At 54.3% G+C, this 19,171-nt stretch overlaps 3 long non-coding RNA genes across 8 annotated transcripts in view; all 3 read left to right on the forward strand.

Annotated features, from left to right (window-relative positions):
• The window catches only part of LOC137207958 (uncharacterized), a 29,681-nt gene extending 25,172 nt beyond the window's left edge, over nucleotides 1-4,509 (forward strand). Inside the window, exons 6-7 of one of the 5 annotated variants that reach the window (XR_010935398.1) lie at nucleotides 2,154-2,999; nucleotides 3,903-4,509. This is a non-coding gene — a long non-coding RNA (uncharacterized lncRNA). Of the gene's footprint in view, nucleotides 1-2,153; nucleotides 3,000-3,899 lie in introns of all 5 variants that reach the window. The other 4 variants (XR_010935396.1, XR_010935394.1, XR_010935395.1 and 1 more) reach the window with 4 other exon arrangements.
• A 634-nt stretch (nucleotides 4,510-5,143) lies between these two features.
• Nucleotides 5,144-8,689, forward strand: LOC137207959 (uncharacterized). Of its 2 annotated transcripts, none has more exons than XR_010935399.1 (4): nucleotides 5,144-5,280; nucleotides 5,490-5,758; nucleotides 6,653-6,785; nucleotides 7,540-8,689. It is a non-coding gene; the product is annotated as an uncharacterized lncRNA (long non-coding RNA). The 2 variants fall into 2 exon arrangements; XR_010935400.1 differs by having other exon boundaries at nucleotides 5,154-5,280; nucleotides 5,679-5,758.
• A 45-nt stretch (nucleotides 8,690-8,734) lies between these two features.
• On the forward strand, nucleotides 8,735-18,847 carry LOC137207957 (uncharacterized). Its single transcript, XR_010935393.1, has 7 exons — nucleotides 8,735-12,158; nucleotides 13,527-13,626; nucleotides 13,911-14,047; nucleotides 14,277-14,434; nucleotides 14,774-14,875; nucleotides 15,864-17,455; nucleotides 17,677-18,847. It is a non-coding gene; the product is annotated as an uncharacterized lncRNA (long non-coding RNA).
• Nucleotides 18,848-19,171: the final 324 nt, after the last annotated feature.

The following is a 19,171-nucleotide window of genomic DNA, read 5'->3' on the forward strand; positions in this document are numbered from 1 at the left end:
TCCTGAACTCTGTTTTGAGCAAGTGAAGAACAGAAGAGGGATCGCAGGAGGTCACTTTCCCAGGCAGCGTCCTGATCAGCCCGTTCTGGTGCGAGATGGTCCTTCTTAGCCCCACGGAGTCCTGTGGTTTCCGCCTGGTCCTCTGCGTCTCTTCTAGTCTGTGGGGCTCAAGATCCTGCAGGGAAAGCCCACTGTGCTCACGTCACCCACGTGGGTCACTACGGCTCCCAGCCAAGAGCCTTGACTGCCCCCGGCCCGTCTGGCCATCCGGGTGAGAACACTCTCGCCACCCACCCTCCTGCTGCCAGAAGAAACGGTAACCCTCCGGTGCCACCTCTTACCAGCATCCCTCCACTGAAACTCTGAGATCTTGTCTCCATGGGAGAAAACAAGGGGACTTGTTGAGGTAACTTCTGGTGGAGCAGGGCAGACATCCAGTCAGACCAGCTGGACCTAAGGCAGGGGATGCATTGCCCGGACACAGGCCATCTGCCGGAAGAGGGAAGCAGGAGGTGGGGCCCAGGCTCAGGAGGGCAGGACCGAGTCCTTGCAGGCCATCAGGATACCACGTGGCCCGTCTGTCCCTTGTCCTGGAGCCACACATCCTCTCTGGTCATCCACTGCATTACTCTTCTTTCTGTCCCTCTGAGGACATGGCTGGAAATGGTGGTCCCATGGTAACCCAATGTATGTCTCCTTAGTTCAGTGACCTCAAGCAGATTCTGATTGGTCCTGACCAGGTCAGGAGCTCTGCCCTCATCCAGTCAGCCCTGGGCAGGAGTTTGGGTCAAGCATGGCTGTTGGAGGTGACCCCTGTGAATGTGTGGAGAAGGATGCCAGGGCTGGGCTTGTGCCTCAAAGCCTGGTCACCTCAGAGCCCTAAGGTGTGTGCCAGTCCTGGGGATGACATGTGGGTCATCGACACACAGACCTCCCTCACCAATCAGGTGAACGGATTAACCTTCCCTCCTATCAGTGGAATCTACAAGATTACTTTTTAATAAATGGTCTCTTTGGAAAATGCTCAGAGGAGAAAGATGATCTCTGGTTCTTACAGTGAAAGTCTGTTTCCCTTTGAGATAAGGACTGATTTGTAACACCTGTCATAAACCATTAATTTTACTTTTGTGGGAAGAACTCCAGAAGAATTTCTCTTTCAGAAGCCTATCGAATTATCAGTGGTTTTGAGCAACAGTTTCCTAAGCAGTGGGTCTGTCTAACCCTCAATAATGTGAGAAGTTTCAAAAATAATTTGATTCCCTCCCCTCTACTTCCCCGCTGGGCTGGCGATGCCCCCTTAGCTGCTGCATCTTGGGATGTCAGTGTGGGTGACTTGGGGATGGAGACAGCAGCTCTATATCAACCAGCGTGGACACAGGTGTGTCCCCCAGCAGGGACCTGGGGACCCTGTGCCCAAGCTGTCAGGGGTCTGTCTGGGGTCTGAGTATAATGATGCTGAAGGTGCCATGAGTCTCCCGTCAGGCTTCCAGGGCAGCTCAGACACTCTCTCTGGGCCAATCCCACCCCTACCCCTGAGAGTGGCCATAACATGTCTGCCCACACCCCTGTCTTTGTCACACAGTGGGGCTGACCAGTCAGCATGACACTGACCACAGCTTGGAGCTGTGGGTTGACTCTTTCAGATTATTTAAACAGACTATCATGTCGTTTGCAAACAAGGACAGTTTTATTTCTTCTTTCCAATTTGCATACCTGTTATTTCATTTTCTTGTCTTATTGGATAAGCTAAGATTTCTGAATGGGGATCTCTGCAGAGCACAGCAAGTGCAAAGCTTCTGAGTTGGGTTGAGTCTGTTCTGTTTGAGGAACTGTGATAAGGCTAGTGGGCAGCAGCCTGGCAGCAGAGAGGAGAAGGTGGGGCCAGACCACCCTGGGCGTAGTAAGTTGGTGGAGAGTTGGGATGTGCTAGGGCAATGGGAAAGTATTAAAGGATTTTAGGGAAGAGAGTAACATTCAGGGATACTGCGTATTCTGGGACTCAGTAAATTCATAGTTTAAATGTTAAGAAGGTATTTGTATTTGCAGAGACAAATGAGATTGTTTTATAACTGTGTGAGAAAATCATGTAAAAAGTATTCAACCCTATTTTTTTTCTTTTCTTTCTGTCTTTCCTTTTTTTTTTGGTCACACAGCATGTGGGATCTTAGTTCCCCGACCAGGGTTCGAACCCACACCCGTTGCTTTGGAAGCATGGCATCTTAACCACTGGACTGCCAGGGAAGTCCCTCAACCCTATTTTCTAAAGGCTGTTCAAAATGATAGATTTACTTCTCAAATTCATGACAGTTATGCATTCTAAAGCTGACAGAGAGCAGAAAATTTACCAAGTGGCATGAATATGTTAGAGATATTGATTTAAAACCAAACCACCAATTTTTACACTTTCCAAAGGAATTCAACTGCTGGGTTTCTTTCTCAAACACAAATAGAGAATGTTAATGAATGCTTTGAACATTCCTTTCCTCAAATCATTTTATAAGCTTTGATAGAATTTTAATTGAAAATGAAATATCAATTATTAAAAGACCTGTATATTTTATGAAAGGTCTTATATTTTGCAGAAACTGCTAAGAATATTGTGCTTTTTACCTGGTGGCTGTTGGCAACTTTAAATAACTTTTTTTCCTTCTGATTTTAAAAGACTTGTTCATTCTAGAAAATTTGGAAAATTACTCTAAAGGAGAAAATGAAAACCAACATGATTGTACCACTCATATGTCACCACTGCTGCCATCTTGACTTATCTCTTACTCAAGTTTTTTCTCTGAATATGAGTGTATATGTGACAAGAGCTTAACATAGTTCTTTTTTTTAAATTTTTATTTTATATTGTAGTGTAGTTGATTAACAGCATTGTGTTAGTTTTTGGTGTACAGCAAAGTGATTCAGTTATACATATACATGTATCTATTCTTTTTCAACTTATTTTCCCATTTAGGTTATTACAGAATATTGAGCAGAGTTCCGTGTGCTATACGGTAGGTCCTTGTTGGTTATCTATTTTATTTTAACCAAACTATTTTATTTCTTTTTTCTTTCTTTTTTAAAATTGGGGTATAGTTGTTTTCCAATGTTGTATTAGTTTCTACTGTACAGCAAAGTGAAGTAGAGTTCCCTGGGCTATACAGCACATTCTCATTAGTTATCTATGTTATACATATTAGTGTATATATGTTAATCCCAATCTCCCAATTCATCTCCCCCCCTTTCCACTCTTGGTGTCCATACATTTGTTCTCTACATCTGTGTCTCTATTTCTGCCTTGCAAACTGGTTCATCTGTACCATTTCATAGTTTTATAACCTGCTTTTTTTTCACTTCATGTGATACCATGAGCATTTTCTATGCTATTAAAAACTTCTTGTAAACATATTATACTATTATCCTTCAACATTCCCTTATCTAGACAATTTATGCAATCTTCTCCATTCTTATTTTGTTGGACGCTTGTGTTGTTTCCTTTTGCTGTTAAAATTTACGTTGCAGTAAAACATCTTACTGAGTAACTTCTGTTCACATTTATGAATTGTTCCTTAAAATAAAGTCTTATGTGTACAATGAGTGCATCTGGAGTTAGTGCTTTTTAAAAAGCTCTTGATATGGCCACCAAATTGTTTTTGGAGACACTGGGACTGAGAGCCCCCACTGGTGGGCATTCTGTGTCCATGTGGCTGTGTCCTCACAGGCACAGAGTAGTACGTGTTGAAAAGCATTTGTGCAAGTCCGATTTACTGTGCTTTGTTGTTCTTTAATTTGCGGAGAATTCATTGCCGGGACCCGCTAGTCCTGGGTTCCACCTTCTCAGGGTTGGATGGACCTGCCTTCGAACCAATGAGGAAACCAAGTCGCTGCCTGACTGAGTGTCATTTGTGCCCCAGCAGCTCCCTCTGACGAGGAACTCCAGCACTTGGAGAAGAATTGCGTCAGTGACCCAGAGTGTGGACAGGAGCTTCTCTGACCAGAATCCAAACCCGCTCCCTGATGGGAGGCCAAGGATTTCAGCTCTGGTGCTTGGTCGCCCAGAGTGGGGACGCCCGTCAGCATGTGGCCAGTGGGCACCCGGAGACACCCCTCTCGCCCATTCCAGCCTCTCGAGGCCGGGGCTCCTGTGGACACAGGCTCCACTACTGTGCACTGTGACAGGTGCTCCCGAGCGCCGTGTCCTCCTGGCGCCCGTCTTCTGACACCTCATCAGTCCCTCTGGGAGCCAGGCCTTGCTGACTGCTTCGCCCTGGAGGCCGGTCCCGGAGCCTATTTCACGGCTCATTCAAAAGGAAAGCGAGGAGCCCTTTTCCATTTCATCTGTTAAATGATTTAATTCACGAGGGACTTGGTCACCACGGATCCCAGCACGGCCCGGTTCCCGGGTCTCATGGAACCGCACCAACCGCACCAAGCTCTGCGCTGGGCCCCAGCAGAAGCCGCGCGGCCGGGCCCTGGGGGACATTGGGCCCCAGCAGAAGCCGCGCGGCCGGGCCCTGGGGGACACCTGGTCGGGGGACTGGGGCTGGGAGGGGAGGGCAGCAGAGTGTCTGATCGTTCGATGCAGCTGACGTGTGAAGTGACACCCACAGTGATGGGATCCAATCCCTCCTGAAGGTGGGGCCCCATGGAAACACATCTGATAAATGTCTACTTAAATATTACGAGGCAGCATTATTCCCGGAGCAGTTTTAGCCCCAGAGGACTATCAAGCTCCTGACCTCGTTCACGCCCACGTTCACAGGCGTCACCGCCCCTCCCCTTCCCACAACCTCCTGCTCCTTGTGGGGGTCGTGAGGACAGCCTGGCCAGCCCGCAGGTCACAACAGGTGACACAGGGCGTGGGCGGGAGAGCGGGGGCTGGTCTGCTGGAGGGAGAGTCGAGGCAGGGGAACAGAAGCCACGACCTGAGTCAACACACCGAGGCCTGAGTGGGGGCCCCGCCTGGCCTGTCCCACGGTCCCCAAGGTCCCCATGGTGGTCTCCCAACGGGGGTCCCTCCTGAAGCTCTTGATGAGGGTGTTGAGGTCCTGGGGTTCCTTGGAGGTGCTCCGTCATCTGAGATGTGCCAGGAAGGCCCCTTGGGGGCCTGAAGACTCGGGAACCTGTCCTGGTGAAAGGTGGTGGTTGAGTCACTCGGGATCTGAGGTTGCAGGTTGGATTCTGAGGCCAGGACAAGAGGAACTGACTAGAAGGAAACGGGGGAGCAGAGCACCGGGCCTCGGAGGAGCCAGGGCGTCCTTGGGGTCTGGGCCGCAGGAGGAGACGGGCAGACAGGTAGGAATCGGGGTGAATTAGATCCTCCGAGGAGGATGGACGGGCCCTTATCCATAGGAGGGAACAGGGCCATTGCACCAACGCCCACTCCAGGAGCTGGTCCCCAGCCAGATTCTACCCTCTACAACCTTGTCAGGGAGCCATTGAGTAAAGCAGGTCAAAGCTGGTGGGACCTCAGGGGTCATTTCATCACAGTTTTCATCCCATAGGCGGCAGCAGCAGCCCTGAGGCCCAGGCGTGACGTGGCCTGGGCAGGTAGCAGGAGCAGAAGGGGCACTAGAGTCCTGGTCACTCCTGGGTGGCCCAACCCCCTGAATGCTACACCGTGGTCCTCCCGAGACAGAGGAGGGCGTTCAGCCACTGAACCAACAGTAACACAATCATGTTGTGTCCTAAAGGGGAAACAAGAAAAAGCAAGTAATTGCTGTATTCCATCGTTACTGGGGCTTCGATGAAGACAGATTCAAAAGGAGGAAAGGTAACATTTTTATTGAAGTACAGAAAAGCCCGAGGGGGTGTGGGAAGCTAATTGGGCCACCCTTCCGTCTTCACAGCTATCTTCACATCAGGCCACATCTAACTAACCCCCCCGGGATGACGGTAAATGTTACTTGCAGGCCCTCAAAGAATTGGTAATTTCCATGTCACTTTATAAATCCTCAAAGTGTATGCACACTTGTTTCCTCCAGCCATTCATTTCACAAATGTTTATTGAACACCTACCGTGTGTTGGACCCTGAACGGGGCTGGGGGTTGTTCAGCAGTGAGCGAGGCAGGAAGGTCCCCCTCCAAACGGAGCTGATGTCCTCATGGGGGTTCAGCGAGAACAAGCAAGTGCATGAAGGAGTGAACCAGAGAAAGTCAGGGAGCGATGAGCGCGTTGAGGAATCGAAACCACGGCGCGTGATTGGGGGAGGGGGCGTCACGCCGGATCCCGAGGTGGGGAGCGGGCTCTCTGCGGAGCTGGATGTGAGCTGAGCCCCAGACGATGGAGAGGAGCTGCCTGGGGAGGGCTGGGCGGGGAGGGCTCAGGCAGAGCGGAGCGGGAGCAAGATGCCGCAGCCTCTAAATCGGCAGCACGTGGCTCTGGGGGAGCAGCCGCCGCGCAGCTGGCCCTGCTGTTCCGCCCGTGTCTCTGCCCCTGTGCACGGAGGGCGTCACCGTGACGGCCAGTTTGCTGCCAACTCAGGCCCCGGGCACGAGGCCGTCCCACTGGATAACTGTATTTCTTAATCTCTCCCTTCAGCAAATGGAGGGACGTGGACTCTGGAACTTCACCCCTTTAATCAACAAGTTCTTCCAGGTCTCAGGGGTTTGTCCTTCAGGTATGATTTTCTTCATTCATTCATGCATTCACTCACTCATTCCACAGATGTTTATGAAGTGTCCGCTGCGTGTCTGACCTGTTCTGAGCACTGGGAACAAAGCCGTGAACAAGACGGAAAGATCCCTCCCTACAGGATCGGTACTTCCTAACACAGAGGGACGAACGCCGACGTCAACTGGTAAAAGGGATGGTGTCAGTGCTGGTCGGTGCTTTGGCGAGAAGTGAAGCAGGGAGGGGGACCCTGAGTGTGGAGGATGCGGTAGGGGTGTTATTTTAAAAGTGGGGTGAGGGAGGCCCCCTGAGAAAGCCACAGAGAGGGAGCAGCCCTAAGACTAGCTGGGGGAGGAGGTTTCGTGCAAAGGCCCTGGGGTGGGCGTGGAGCTGGACCTCCAGGCTCAGCAAGGCGGTCAGTATAACCAGACAGGAGAGAGGAAGGGGCCGAGGGGCAGGGGAGTCAGAGCGGTGCGGAGGGGCCGAGTCAGAAAGGCCCCAAGGTGGGTGTAAGGACTTGGCTTCTACGCCGAGTCAGGGGAAGCAGAGGGCTTAGATCAGAGGAGCGACAGCATCTGGCTTTTTAATTTCTGCCGCCGTTGTCTCAGTAGAACTCACTTCTTGAACGAGACTTGGCTTTCGCTGTCCCAGAGCCCCGGGGCTGGGCTCCGGCGTGGCGGCTGACACACCCACTCCGGGGCCCGCTCTGCCCGGGTCTCTCGTTTGTGGCATTTCTCACGTTCACCCCCTCCCGAGTCTGGCCCACGTATGGGCCTCATCACACCTGGCACAGAGAACGAGGCTCAGCAAACGGCTCAGGAAGCATCTTTTTAAAGGTTAATGGTCACTGGCGAGGGAAGGAAGGGCCACTGAGCATCTACGCCTCTTTGATGATGTGGATTTGCCAGTTAAGTGAAAATGAGAGTCACGTCTCCTTACAGGTACCTGGTCTGATTACCAAGCAGCCAAGGAGGCCTCGGGGTGTCTTGGAGGCTGGAACCATCAGCCCGGGGTGAGCTACGAGCGCTTTACATGAGCTGCTCCCAGGTGAGAGGTCGGGGTCAGGCCCCCCCAGCCCCCCGCCGGCTCCACCCAGGTGAGCCCTGAGCTGCTCCCAGGTGAGCCCTGTGTGTGTGGAGAGGCGGATCTGGAGGATCCCACGCTCAGGCCGGTAAGCTCCGGGAGGGCAGGGATCGGGTCTCTTCTCGGATTCATGGCGCATGGTGCCTGGCTCCTCTGACCACTGGGAGGGGACAGGCGAGGCCAGAGGCTGGAGACGGCGGTGGCCGTGAAGGTAGGAACCCCAAGGGCTCGGGGAGGAGGTGGAGGTGCTGCTGGGGTGAGGCTGGGGCAGGTGTGGGGGGCGGCGGGCTAGGGGCAGCCCCATGTCGTTACCTTCTCCCCTGCATCTTTGGGTTAGAAATACCTCGTTGGGTGCAGAAGGCGTTGATTAGGAAGGACTTTCCCCTCCCTACAATAGAGGCTCCTGTGACCATCTTGCTTTACAAAAAGTATTTCACAGATGGACGTGTGAATGAATAAATGAATGAATGAATGAGAATCAGCTGGTCTGATTCTCAGTAGATGTAGAAGCAAATTATGGCCACTTGACGCAGGAGGATATTCAAGGGAACTGGCTCTTTCCTGAGGACAAGGGCGGGCTACTTCCTGTCTGGGCCTCAGTTTCCCTGTGGGTAAAATGAAAGGGTATCTAAGTAATCTTAAAGGACATCTCAGGAGATAAGCACGAGAGACTAGGCTGTGTGTCTTGCAACGTCCTAAAGGGAACGTGGGGAAAATCCTATTACTCAGCGGTGGGAGGGGCACCCACTGGGACTCTCACCTGGAGCAGGTGGGCCTTGGAATCCTTCCTCATTGGTTTCTTCCCTCACCTTGGCCTCCCGGCCCCTGCCTGACTCTCCAACCCCACCTTTCTACCAAGTAGGTTAGAGCCTCAGTGAGCATGACAGGGACCTCAAATTACAGTGGCTTCAATAAGACAGTTTATTTCTTTTTTGCATGAAATCCAAGCCCGTAGGGTGATTCTTCTCTGTAGTTTTCAGGGTCTCAGGCTCCTTCCACCTTGCTGCTCTGTCACCAGAGTGTGGCTGGTGTGGGGTGTGGCTTCTCCCACAAGGTGGATCACATCCCAGTGTCTGGCCAGCAGGGAGGGGCAGAGGGGACAGATGGGCACAAGCCTTCCCTTTAAGGGTGGGGCCCAGCAGCTGAGCACACAGTTCTCTTTCCCACTGGCCACAGCCCAGTCGCATGACCACCCCTGACTGCAAAGGGGGCTGAGAAGTGCAGTCTTCATTCTGCCCGGCTGTGTGCCCAGGAAACAGGCTGTTACTGGGAGGGGACAGTGGATGCTGGGAGACAGTATCCCAGTTGGCTCACACTGCTCCGGCCTGCGGTGACCAACTGTCCTGCTTTGCTGAGGCATTTCTTTGGACACAGAACTTGCAGTGCTAGACCTGGGATAGTCATAGGAGGAACTGTCCACGCTGGCTTCTTTTCTTATCCCCAAACGGGCCCAGCACGTTCCTGCCTCAGGGCCTTTGCATGTGCTGTTACCTCTGTCTGGAACACACTTTCCACAACTCCTTCCATTCAGAAAGGATTACTGGGTGCCCACCTCATGTATGAGCCGCTGTTCTAAACACTACATGCCAGGCGCAGAGTGAAAATTCCAACCATGCTTTTAACATAACAAGGATAATTCTTTCTACTCCTCCCTGGTCACTTTTGTTTCCAAATCTGCGTGGCTTAGTAATTTTTATTACCTGCAGCTCTGAAAGGAACACCTCCTTCCCTAAGGCTCTGGCTGGGCTCTCACACAGTCTGATAAATCTTATGTTAATAATAACCCGAAAGAAGAACATGTATTAACTTCTAAGATTATGATCTAGGAAACAAGGATTTTGAAGAGATGTGTAAGCCTAATCAAAGGCAATGTGGGGTGGAGAAAGTTTTATTAAATAGAACCACACCTCTTGGGTGGGTTCATTGGTACAGTCTTTCCGGAGGGCAGTTTGGCACTATATGTAGCAACTGCAACTGCAAATGCCCCAGTTTCGGGCCCCAAAGTCCATTTATAGGAATTTATCCCAATGAAATAATGAGAAAAATATGCAAAGGTGGATCTCTAAGGACTTCCGTAAGAGGAAAAAGTATAAAAGCCTAAATGTCTGAGGCTGGGAAGCACAGATTGCTCTCCTCTGCCCTGACACCAACAGGCACTTCAGATGAGGAAACGGAGGCAGAGAGAGTTTAAGCAACTTACCCAAGGTCACACAGCAGGCAGTGGCAGAGCTGGATTTGAACCAGGGAGGTGACTCCAGAGCCCATACTGTTCCCCAGTCGGCTCTGCCACCTCCTGGGCCGCAAAAGGGAATGAGAACGTCTTCCCGGGAATAATATCGAGATTTCTCTGGGAGGTGAGAGGATGACGCAAAGTCTGAAGTGTGGGACCTGGACCCAGGCTGTGGGACCCAGAACACCCAGAGCAGGCGGGAGGCCTGTGGTGGCCGAGAGTGCTGGCTGTCCCCAGGTGGCCAGGGTGGAACAGCTCCGCTAGCCCCTTCCCGGGGTGAGGGCTGTGTTATTGGCTCCCCCCTAATCCTCCAAGCCTGCAGCCCAGCCCCAGGCCTCCAAACCCAAGACCACCCAGTTGAGACTGGAAGGAAACCTTCCCTTGTAAGTGGAATCAGGTGAAATCTGGCTGTAAATTAGTCTCAGAAACCAAAAGGCTGTGTCACAAGCATGGCCAGTGTGGCTGTCACTGTCAGCTGCATGGAAATGACGGAGATGAGAGGGACAGCGTCTGTCCAGAGGGGAGCTAGAGGAGGGAATGTCGTGGACGATGGAAGGAGGACAGGCCTGCCCCCAGCAGACATGTCGTCTGCAGAGAACTGGCCCGGGACGGGGAGATGCCCCCGCGGTGGGCAGCATGTGGTTTGAGGCCGGAACGTCGGACACACAGGAGCGATTGGTGGTCTCCTGGGAGCTGGGGGGGGGGCATCTTGGCCAGGTGGTGGGCTCCTCAGAGGCTCAGCCCCTTTGTGTGTGGGGGTGATGGCCCTCTGCCCTGTCCTTCTGAAGGTGGCCATAAGGGAGGGAAGCCAAAGAGCTCAGCGTTGGACAGGCTGGGAAGCGAATCCCACTTCCCACCAGGCCAGTGACTCTGAGCCTCAGTTTCTCCAGCTGTCGAGTGGGGCTAATATCAACCTATATGGACTGCCTGCTGGTGCGAGGCCCTAGTTAAGCATCTTTAATTCCTAGGGGCAGCCTCATTTACAGCTGAGAAAAGAGAGGCACAGAGAGGTTAAGTCACTTACCTGGGGTCACACAGATGCTATCTGTGGTTAGGAGTCCAGACTAGCGGGGATCAAATGGAGCCCTCGGCACCGTGCTGGTGGCCTGGCAGGTGCTCGGGAACGTCAGGTGCTGTTTGCGATCCTATCAGTGCTGCTGCCACCAAGAGTGCCAGGAGTGAGACCACCGTATCTGCCTCTGAGGGCCGTCGCGAGCAGGAAGCGAGGTGACGCACGTAGGACCCAGGGCACTGGCTGCGGCCAAGTCAGCTGCCGGCGACCCCGTGGCAGCAGCAGGAGCAGCTCTGGCTGAGGGTGTTGCGGCGGCTCCTGCCTGTCCTCCGGGCCGAGGGCTTGCCTGCCAGCTCCTCGGAGCCTGGTCCCCAGTGCGGGTCCGGGGGGTGGTCTGGGGTTCTTGGGAAGGGGCGGGCGCGCCCAGCTCAGGCCTCCCTCGGGGGCCTGTCCGCCACAGCCATGCTGGGGGGCTGCTCCTGGTGGGCTCGGGAGGATGCCGGGCTGAGCGGCCACAGGCCAAGTTCCTGCCGTCTGGCCTGTGCCCCCAACCCCAGCCCCCCGGACTTGCAGGCTGCTGGGCAAACACTGGAGGGGGTGACTTCTCAGGCTCTAGTGGGCACGGCCCTCCTCCTGCCCCCATCCCCAGCCTCACAGTGGGACAAAGGGCTTCTGGCCCAACACACCCACCACCGGATGTTTCCTGGTACAGAGTGTATCAAATTGCAGGTTGTGATGCATGAGTGGGTCTTGAAATCCATTTAGAGGGCGGAGCCCTGCGCTTAAACTCTGCAATAGACCAGAATAGAATAGATGAGGAAATATCAGAGCGCGTGGTGTGCACTGAAGGGGTGTTTGGGGAAACTTCTGCCTGGTTTTCACAGAAATAGGCGTGTGTGTAACACCGTGTGACGTGTGTTTCTTACTACGGTTGCGTTAAAAAATGGTTGACAGACTGTCTCATGGCCTTCGTGGCACACAAAGTGTGACACTTGTGTGAGTAAGTGTGACACTTAGTCACGCCGGGGCCCAGCAGGTCTGCGCTCTGTTGATTTTGGGGAGGAGACTGTAAGGCCGGGAGCATGAAGGTGGGAGAGAACGGGTCTCCCAGGGCTGGTGCAGCGATGATTCCCGGGCCGCCCCCGCTCCTTCCCGCCCTGGCTAAGCCGCTCTGCCCCGTTGTCACTTCTCTGCAGCCCGTGTCCCCGCGTTCTGCTCTTCCCAGCGCCCATCAGGTCAGATGTTACCACGGTGACTTCCGGCTCTTGTTTCTCTTCTGTGAGCCTCCCTGGAGCGCCGGCTCCCCCAGCACGGGAGCCCGTTTCCCGATGCACCCCAGCTCGAGCCCAGCGTGGTGCACAGTAGGGACTCACCTGTTGGGAGGATGTCTGGGGTGGGGGGAGGTCTGCCGCGCAGGGGTGAGCCCCAGAGAGCAGCACGGCAGGGGGAGGGGCTCCTCTTTCCGAAAGTCCCCGAGTCCCCTGGCCCCGCCCACCACGGGCCCCCTGCCTGGCTTCCTGCAGCCGCCCCTGCGTCGCCCCTGAGGGTCCCAGCTGCCAGGCTGGGCTGTGTGGGAGCCCCAGAGACCGGAGGGGCTGGAAATGAACGCCCCGGGGGGCCCAGGCCTGATGGAGTTGGGGCCGCGCCCGGCTCTCTTGGCTGCGGTGCCTGTTTGTGCTGCGAGCTCCCCAGCGGGACGGGCCTCTTGTTTCCCACGGACGTAACTTGCTGGAGGTGGGCACACGCCCCTTCCCAAGAACCTCAGGCCCATCTTCTGACTGCGCCCTGGGGCTGGACTCCACGGGCTGCAGACACCCCTCGGCTGGTTGCCAGAGGAACAGGCAGAATGCTCATCGCCCCCTTCCCTGTCTGGTCTCCCCGCCCCACACGCCCGAGCGGTAATGTTTGTGATCAGCCCCCAGAGGAAATCCTTGGACTTGAAGCCTTGCCTCGGGGTCGGCTTCTGGAGAAACCAAAACAGAGACAGAGGATGGAGGGCTTTCTTGTGGTCTGTGTTTACATTCTGTGCATGTGATGCGTGTATATATGTATTTTCCCTGAGTTGGGGTGGATTTGCAAGACCAAAAAATGGGTTCAAACCGGTGTCGAGGGTTTGATGTGGCAGGCGGCAAGGATGCGGTTCCCCTCCCATCATCATAACGGGGCGGGGGAGGGGATTGCAGGACAAAGAAGGCCGCCGTGAGGGAAAATGGGGGGGAGGCAAGGACGGTGAATGGAGGGGGGAGAGGAAGGAGAAAAGGGGGGATGGGTGCCCGTGAGAGAGAGGAGGGAGCGAGGGGGGTCTTGATGGGGCCAGAGGAGCAGCTTCCTCGGTGCTGAGTCAGCAGCCGCCCTGACTCAGAAACTCGAATTGTCCATCCAGTGACCCCTCAGGCCTCACGGTCTCTGTTAGAACATGAAAGGTGTCCAGCAGATCCTTGGGGCCATTCAGTTTTCATCCCGTATGTGTGGGGCTGTGCGTGCGAACTTACACACATGCACAATCACACACACACGTGCCCTGTCTCACCCCTACACACTCGCCGCTCAGACAGCAAGTCAGTGTCATTAAAATGCCAGGCCATGCCTCTGCCTCCTCGCAGAGCCCACGTGACCCTGCTGATCAGAGGAGGCCACGAGTCCGGAGGGTGAGCCCTGGCATCGGTCCACTGCTCTCCATGGCAACCTGGCTGATACCTGTTTGTAAGTTTAAAAGCTCCAGGACTACAGGAGCTCTCACGTTACTTCACGCAGATCAGCTGTTCCCTATTCAGTGCTCTCACTGTTAGGCGAGGCGGCGGGGCACAAAATTGGCATGTGCTGTGCGTGTGTGTGTGTGTGTGTGTGTGTGTGTGTGGGAGTGAGTCTGGCGCACAGTTGAGATGAGGGGCTGGGGGCAAAATAGCATTAAAAACGCAGTCAGTAGTAATTGGATTATAGTTGTTGATTGCATTCAAAGTACTTAACACAGTATATTAATCCTAAAGATATATTACATCCAGTGAATTCTGAAGTGTGTCACTGATAGAACATGGGCTGTAAGAAGAAAGAACACCCTTGCAAACCTGATCAAATCTCCCATGCGGTGCTGAAGTCGCTGGTGGACGGAGGGATTAACATCCAGGTAGGTGATGTGGGAGAAAATAGGAACATGCCCATCAGACGGGTTGGCAGTGACGCTGGGGGTCAGGACAACGGAAGACCCAGGACCCACGTGGCGGGACTCCAGGCTCTGCGTCCCCCACCCTCTGGGTGTGGGACGAGGTGGGCGAGGTGGGAGGTGGGGTGGGGGAAAGCGGTGGAGATGGAGAAAGCTGGAGAGAAACGGCCAGGTCTGGTTCCTCCGTCTGCAGCAGGTCTGAAAGCCAATGTCCCCACGGGCCCGGCAGGTAACAAAGGAGTGAAGAGGGCTAGACCAGCCACCAGCCCGCACTTCCTGAGGGATTCCCGCCCTCCAGACGCGGTCCAAGCAGGTTCCGGACGCTGACTCAGCCAGTCCCCCAGCCGTGCGGTGTGGTTTCGTTACCGTTTCCCTGTAGAAGGGGAAAGACCCGGGGAGGGACCCAGCAAGCGGCCTGTGGACAATGCGGCACAGGGGTTTGGGTGGCAGATCCTCGGTCTCCATGTGGGGACGATAGGGGGAGGGGTGGAATCGGTGGCAAACTGCGGAGCACGAGCCTGTCTAAAGGGGCTGCTGCCCCGGCCTCGGTGCCACCGCAAGCTACCAGGGGAGGACTTGGGCGCAGGGTGGCGCCGTGTCCTGACACCTGAAGAGAATCAAAGCATCAGATGCTCAAGTGAAATCTCAGGTTTTTCACGTGTTGACATCGGCTTCACATTTTTCAAAAAGCACCAGGAGGGACACACTCGACACATCTGCTGCTGGTTTGGGTCCACAGTGTGACCTCTGACTCCCTGAGAGAAAATCCTTCTGGAAAGTCGTGAGCATCAGGTGAGTGTGGCGCTGGGCTGGCTGGTGTGAGAGGAGGGCTCTTCCCCCGAGACCTTGTCACGTTCAGGGGGCGCCGCCCACCGAGCTGGTGCTGCTTGGGGCGGCGCCTGTTTCGCTCCCCCTGGGTGGCCGAGGAGGGCTCTCTGCAGGGAAGGTGGGGCGGGGCTCGGGGTTACAGGGACCTGACGGGACAGGCCCTGTCCTGACGCAGCTCACACTCCCGGAGTGGACAGTCACCTCCACTTTCCCGGGGTTGCCCCGGCGGCCGGAAGGTCGGGCAATGCTGGGCCTGTATTTCCACGTGGCTTCCACGCTGGAGATGGGCTCATCCTGTGGGCCGTGCCCCTCCCCCAGCCTCTGCGGGAGTCCCCTGACCCCCAGGCCTGTAGGCATTTGCATCTGTAGCCCCGCCCCCATGCAAACCCCCTCTCTCCCCCCCAGGCCAGGGCAGGGTCAGGTTTAGGACATTGTCCTCCTGCCCCTACGTGGGCAGAGCGACCCCCCCCCAGCCTGGGTGGAGGCCCCATAACAGCCGTCCCCCCACACTGGCATCTCTCCTGAAAGGGTCACTTTAAGAACACCAGCTGGCAGGTGCCAGATTTGGGCATCTGAGGAGCTCCCATAAGCTCCCAGGACCAAAGCAACCCTCTTTTGTCAGCACTGCTGGGGAACAACTGGCCGCTGTCCTTTAATCAGGAGGGGCCATGCTCAGCTATGGCCTCCTGCAGGGCTGCATAAACGTCCATTAAATCAGCCTGTGCGCTCTGTTGCTCCCCGCAGACCGTGAGGGCCCACTGAGGCCAAGGGGCAGCCCCCAGCCCCAGTCTGGCTCCGGAGTCCAGAACTGAGGCCAAGAGAAAACGCCGGTCAGCCCAGATTCCTGGCAGCTGGTCAATCTGGCAAATTATTTCTTTCAAATTAACTCTTAAGATTGAAATCCGGGCAGGACTCTGCAAGTTCACGGGCACCTATTATCTGCTGGTTTAAGGCGCCTGGGTGCACCTGGGGGCAGGGTGCTCGTCCGCGGGTGGGAGATGTTTTGGAAACTGTGGGCGCTGGGATCGGCCAGGCGCCTCCTCTTCTGCTTCTCATCCCCTGATGGAAGATGGTTCTGGCCGGGGGATGCGGCTTCAAGGCCTTCTCCTGCGTCTCCAGGAGCCCCGGGGTCAGGCGTGACAGGAGTGATTCCAGCACCATTTCCTGCTGTCGGAAGGGGCCACAGGCAGTGTCCCGGGCCTTCCCCATCCCGAGGGGCGCCCGTCTGAGGCCTCACATGGGCACAAAGTGGGGTCGGGTGCGCAGGACACGACTGAGGGAGGTCAGACAACAGGGGGCGGAGCTCTCTGCCCCGATCCTGCTTACTCTCGCTGTGTCTCACTGTCTGAAGATCCGGTGACATCCCACCCCCGTACATGTGTAATCTGCAGTTTCAGGACCCCCTAGGGGTGGGTGGGGGGGGGTGGCAGAGTGCAGGTTAAACAGGGAGAATAAGGGAAAGGCAAGCACAGGGGTAATTTTTCTTTAAGAGTTGCTGGGATGCTGTTAAATTCCTTGTCTATCTAAAAATGTAGGCACAGGTTCTAGGAAAACATGTTCTGGTGCCAACTGTGCTTGTTTCATGTACACCCTTTACATGTCAAATTGGACATCACGGTCTATTACCATTGCTTTTTTGGAATCCCACGCAACATGCTGGACTTTTCCACCCTAACAGTAACGGTGGACAACACACACTTGGGGTCAGGCACTGTGCGAAGTGTGCTAACCCATCATGCTGACAGCAGCCCCGTGAGGTGGGTGCTATTATTTTCTCTTTTATCTATATAAAAATCTCTATCTTTTCTACAGATAAGGAAACAGGCACAGAGAGATTTCACCCAGCTAGTAAGTGGCAGAGGTGTGATTTGAACCCAGGTAGCCTGGCACCAGAGTCCATGCCCTTAATCACTCATTACAGGGGCTCCTAATGACCCCCAGGCTGCAAGCGCAGGGACTTTTGTGCAGGGGACGGTAGCGCCTGTTTCTCTCAGGGTCCTGCAGGGCCCGCTGGAAAGGGCGGGATGCTGTGACTGCCTCTGCCGGGAGCCCCGCCCCTGGCCCCTCCCACGATCTGCTCCTTCTCCTCCAGGACTCAGGGCCAATGTCCCCTCCTCATTCCCTGAGTCCCTATTCAGGTCCACCCCCGCCCGCCACTCCATCACTTCAGCCTGGTTAAAGTTCTTCCCAGTACATGTCTCACTCTCTGGAATCGTCTGCAGGGTTGCCTTGATTTCTTGCTCACTGTGTGTCTCCCGTCACGAGGGCAAGGTCTGGGCTGCATCCCCAGGGCCTGGCACGGTGCCCGGCACAGAGCATGGGCTCCCCAGCGCCTGTGGGATGGATGACATGCACGCGGAGAAATCCCCAAGGTCACCCCCAACCTGCTCACTCGACAGAGGACGTGTGCCCTGCCCCCCCGGCTGCACTGCCACGTGGACACACGTCCTGGGCACACATGACACAGGTCATCATTGACCCTCCAGCAAGAACGAAGCCGTCTGTGCCCAAGACTCAGCTCAGACCCCAGATCCCACTTCATGTGTAAGCTCCAAACCTAAGACCACGGCCCTGCGCCCCTCAGAGGGACACTGAGCGGGGAGGTGGTGCGTGGACAGGACCCCTCCACACACACCTGTACTGGGGGGGATGGAACATAAATGGGGGAGGGGCATGACTCACTCTTTACCCCATTTCGTGTGGCTTTTCTCCTCTGGAAAAAATCCTGACATTTCTTTCTTTTTTTTTTTTTTTGGCTCTTTTAGTCTGAGGAGTCATGATGAGCCACGGGCTGTGGTGGAATAAAAACCTGGGAGAGGTTTTTATTATAAAACCTCTGGGAGAGGTTTTATTATTCCCTTGTCACATCCTGAGCTCAAACCAGGTGGCGTCCTTAGGAGCTGACAGTCGGTGGCGTTGAAGAAAAGCGTCACGGTCACAGGAGGAAGCTTTTCTCCCAGGAGGGGACTGTGGGGAGTTTGTGCCCATGAGGTCTTGGCGGGGACCTTCCTAGAGCCTACTTGAGTCCTCTCTACCGGCCAGTGGCTTTAACTGCAGAGGCGCCTGGAGACAGATGGGCGTGCAGGTCCCGGGCCTGGGGCTCTGGCCTCTTAGCGCCGTGTCCTCTGGAGAGTGTCTTGGATGAAGTCTCCTTTTTCTTCATCTTTGCAACTGAAGAAAGGTCCTGTCCTGACTGCTCCCAGATGTGTTGGGGAAGCATTCAAACTGACGGACACCAGGACTCTGCAGTGTGTGTAGCTGCGCTACACGTGCAAATTATTCCGGAATTCTCATGTTTCTAGTCCATGACATGTCTTCATGCCCGTTTCTAGTCCATGCTGCAAAGGCAGTTTCCTCTGTCGCCAAGGCTGCTACAGTACTGTTGACTAAACTCTGCACTTTTTTCTGATTTCACTAGTTTTCCCTGAAGTCCTTTTTCTGTTCTACAGTCCCATTCAGGACACCAATTATATACACGATGCGGTTCAAACTAACTTTTTTGAACGTGACCGAACATTAGAAATACATTTTATATCACAAGACAATGTACATCTTTACGTAATCCGAATATTAAGAACACGCTACTTAGTTTTGCCAACTGGGATAGACTCTGGTATTTTCTATTCTATTCTGTTCCATTCCATTCCACTGTATTCCAATTCATCCCATCCCATCTCATTCTATTCCAACATAAAAATACTCTTCAAGATGTGATAAAATGAACAGCTCAAAAACGGATCCGTTAGTACCTGCAGTTTAAAACCTCATCTTGCATAAGGAGGTGCTCTCATTGATTTTGCACCAGTCATAATTCTGTTTATCTCCTGGACCTACTGTGAGCTCCTTGCACTACGGGATGGTGTCTTTCTTCTTCCTTGGGCCCTGACGCCGCACACTGTTCCTAGTTCAGTGTTTCATAAATGCCCACTGCCTGGATGGCTTGATGTCTGGGTCCCTTTTTCTATTCTCCCATTTTGTCACAACTGTTTTTCCAGGGTTGAATGCTCAGTAAGTGGCATCCACTTTCTTTGGAGATGTGGCCATCAGTAATGGAATATTTGTAGGTACCCAAGCTCGGAACTAACCGGTTTGGCACGCTTGTCAAATGGTACCATGGGGGTAGGGCAGCCCCCCCGTTGTCTTTCCCCAGGGTTCTAAGACATTTTAAGGGTTAAGATTTGCATGCAAACCCAGTGATTGGAAATGAGTGGGGTGTTTTCAGTTGTTACAATGTTCGGGGTAAAGATCAAAGTCCTTCAG

This window comes from Pseudorca crassidens, chromosome 15, assembly GCF_039906515.1.
Source record: "Pseudorca crassidens isolate mPseCra1 chromosome 15, mPseCra1.hap1, whole genome shotgun sequence".
NCBI lineage: Eukaryota > Metazoa > Chordata > Mammalia > Artiodactyla > Delphinidae > Pseudorca > Pseudorca crassidens.